A 3,849-nucleotide genomic window follows, 5' to 3' on the forward strand; every position below is an offset into this window, starting at 1 on the left:
CACTATGCCTCAAGATCTCATTGCCAAGATACATATCAGAAACTTGTATCTCTCAGCCTCAAGATAAGGATCACAGATGAGCCTTCTAATTCTGAATTATAGTCATTCCAGATATAGTCAAGTTGACAACTAGGAAGAATCACTACATCTATTTTACCTCAGTGACTTTGTTATGACTAACATGATAAAGGAACCAAAATGTTAATCTATTGGATACATGCCTATGGACAAATAGGCTTTCCAGAACTATACAGTCAGAGGCAAACACATTATTCATGAAAACCTGAGCATTAACTTAGCATGTATGAAAACAAATTCATGTTTTTCTTTTTCTTTTTCTTTTTATTATCTTTAATCTTGTTTTTTACAGCCGTCTTCATTCCCTTTCTGTTCCCCACTCTGACAGTTCCTCATCCCATTCCTTCTTCCCCTTGTCTCTAAGAGGATATCCCCACTCCTCATCAGAACACCCCTTTCCATTATACTTTCCCACTCTCTGGGGACTCAAGACTCTGGAGGGTTAGGTGCATCTTCTCTCACAGAGGCTAGACCAGGCAATCCTCTGCTGTATATGTCAGCTTTAGTTTCAAGAGGCCTGTCTACTCCTTCCTCTGCCTCTTGCCTTCATGCCTCTGTTCCTTGGGGTGGCTGCTTTCAGAGGGTCTTTTAGAACTGTCATGCGGTTTTGCTTCTGCCAAAAACTTGTCCAAACCAAAAAGATCTTGCTCAAAGTGAATTGGTCCTTCTCGGTCTCTCTGTGTATGGTCTGAACCAGGAAACACCTTCTCAGGAACAAATCTGTTGGCCTTTACCCAGGTCCCAAAGTCATTACAGTATGTGTCTTTGTCCAGATTTTTACTGGGACTGTAGATACTCTGAGCCATATCTTTCCCACCTCTTCAGGCCTGATCATAATCATTGTAAATTTCATCTTCTCTACCTGCAAATATCTCCCACTGTCCATACCCTTGGATTGGTTGAAGAGCCTTCAGTCATACTGGACTTCATTGGAAGTTCGAGGATTGGGCACAAGAGCAATGACTTCACTGATATCTCGATTTTCATCTTTTTGTGGTTTTGACTTCTTCTCAGGCACTACCCTGGAAAGCCAGCCTTGCTGCCTCTCTTTTCGCCTGGCATGGTGGATTTCATCCCTTTCTTGGGCCTTTCCATCCTCTTTTTCCACATGGGGTTTCATCCCAGTTCTCCTTTTTCTGGCTTTCTGAGCCATTTCTCTTCTCGTTTTTCCTTTCCTTTCTGAGCCATCTTTTTCTCCAATTGGGCTCGCATTTCCACATCTTCATGAGCCTTCTGCTCAGCAAGGTATAGCGCTTTAACTAGTTTGGTAAAGTTTCCATTTATAGGTGTAGGCTGCGGTCCTCCTCCATCAGCAGCCACCCATTTATCCAATGGAATGGTATAACCTTTCAAATTCTTCCACTTGGGTATACAAGGCGGGATTGTCCACTCCTGCTGTTCTTGAAAAGTCTTCTTCCGAGTAGGAGAGTGCATTATAAGTCCCAGAGGATGTAGTCCCCAAGGAATTTTCTTATGAGTCTTGAATCTTGGAGGCTACACTGGATCTTTCTGCATTTCTACCATCCGAATAACCCTCTGTTTAGCTCCTCTTTGCTGAGATGGCATGTAGCAGACATACTGAGCAGGAGCCAGCTTGTCAGCTGCAGGAACTGGCATGGCCGCAACAACCTTCCTTGATACTAACTTCCACAAGGCCACTCTTGTCTTTTCTGTTATCTCTTTAATAGTCTCCTCATCAGGCCTTTGCAGGTCTGGGTCATCTGCACTCAGAACCTCCTTTGAAACCAGGTCCGTGTGTTGGCTGCAAATGACTTTGTTTTGGGGCAGTCCCTGATGAGTGATTGCATCATATTTAATTTTCCCTTCAGGATCCGACTGAATGGCCAGTCCATTCGACATTGTTTGAGTTCTCCCCGTATTCAGAGGATACAGGGCCATATCGATTTCTGGGAAAGCATCTCCATCTCCAAAACCCTCTTACAAGCGTGGAATCTAGCCTTTCCTGTATCCGTATGGAGAGACTCCACTCAAGAAACCAGCAAGGACTACTGTGGTCTCCGAGATCTTGCCCTTGCTTCAGCTTCAAGTTGGTCCTGAGATAGCTGAGTTTGAGCAGATAAAAAACTGGTGAGCACCGTCTGCTCCGAAGGAATGAGAAAGGTAAGAAGATTCCTTTTTCTCAGAAAAGGTTTTTCTGTGTAGCCCTGGATGCCCTGGAACTCTTTCTATAGACCAAGCTGGCCTAGAAGAAGTGTCCGCTTGTCTCAGCTTCCCAATTCGAAGATAGCAAGGAGAGGCTACAAACTGGACAAAGCTAGAGAGAGAGAGAGAGAGAGAGAGAGAGAGAAAGAGAGAGAGAAAGAGAGAGAGAGAAAGAGAGAAAGAGTGTGTGTATTGAGGAAATATATATTTCCTCAAGCCTGGCCTCCACAGTGGCACACCTTCTCCAACAAAGCTACATCTCCTGATGGTACCACACACTGTGCTAAGCAAAATTCAATCACCACACCAATAAAACAAACAAAAGGATAATTCTGTTTTTTTTTTTTAATGTTTTGTTGCTATTGTTGTTGTTAATCATTCCATTAGTTTACATCTCAAATTATATCCCCCTTCTGGGTTACCCTTCCACCACCCCTCCATTCTATCTTCCCTATCCCCTCTCTCTTTTGCCTCTATGAGGGTGCTTCCTCACCCACCCACTCCCCCACTCCCGCCACAATGCTCCTGCATCCCCCTAAGCTTGGGCATCAAACCTCCATAGGACCAAGAGCCTCCCCTCCCATTGATGTCAGACAAAGCCATCTTCTGCTACATTTGTATCTGGAGTCATGGATCCCTCCCTGTACACTCTTTGGTTGGTGGTCTACTGGGTGTCCTGAGTGTTCTGTCCAGCCAACATCGTTCTTCCTATGGGGTTACAATCCCCCTCTGCTCCTCCAGTCCACCTAGCTCAGTCTGATGGCTGGCTGTGTGCAACCGCATCTGTGTCGGTCAGGTGCTGGCCGAACCTCCCAGGGAACAGCCATACCAGGTTCCTGTCACCAAGCACCTCTTAGCAACAGCAACAGTGTCTGGGTTTGTGTCTGCCGACAGAATAGATCTCCAGGTAGGGTGTTCCCTGGATGCCCCTTCCTTCAGGCTCTGCTACATTATTATTATTTTTTTTTTTTGTCCTTGTCTTTCATTTGGCAGGAACATTTCTGGATTAAAAACTTTGAGATAGCCGGGCGGTGGTGGCGCACGCCTTTAATCCCAACACTTGGGAGGCAGAGGCAGGTGGATTTCTGAGTTCAAGGCCAGCCTGGTCTACAAAGTGAGTTCCAGGACAGCCAGGGCTACTCAGAGAAACCCTGTCTCGAAAAACCAAAAAAAAAAAAAAACTTTGAGATGTGTGGGTGGCCCCATCCCCCACTGCGTGCTGGGCCTTTCTACTGGAGGGGGCCCTACAGGTTCTGTCTCCCCATCTCTAAGCATTTCAGCTAAAGTCATCCCCCTTAGGTCCTGGGAGCCTCCAGTGGCTACCCTAGTTTCTAATTCCCCACTGATACATATTTCTATTTGATTTCATGACCCTCTGTTCCTCTCTCCAGTCCCCTCCAGTACCTGATCCTGCTCCCCCCTTTTTCCCTGCCCACTTCTCTCTCCCTCCCAAGTCCCCCCTCCCTCCACCTCCCACAAAAGTCATGTTTAATGTTGAAAATATCAAATGTATTATTGTCTAGATTATAAAAGCAATTTTCACAAATCAATAAGAAAATGAGAAAACAATATGTAAATGGGAAAGGGAGACAGGTAGTCATTTCACAA

The 3,849-nt window shown here is 45.4% G+C and overlaps 1 pseudogene; it reads right to left on the reverse strand.

The window, feature by feature from the left end:
• Positions 1 to 599: 599 nt before the first annotated feature.
• Positions 600 to 3,849, reverse strand: part of LOC116087508 — a 4,561-nt pseudogene continuing 1,311 nt past the window's right edge.

The sequence above is a fragment of the Mastomys coucha genome, unplaced genomic scaffold, assembly GCF_008632895.1.
Source record: "Mastomys coucha isolate ucsf_1 unplaced genomic scaffold, UCSF_Mcou_1 pScaffold13, whole genome shotgun sequence".
Taxonomy (NCBI): domain Eukaryota; kingdom Metazoa; phylum Chordata; class Mammalia; order Rodentia; family Muridae; genus Mastomys; species Mastomys coucha.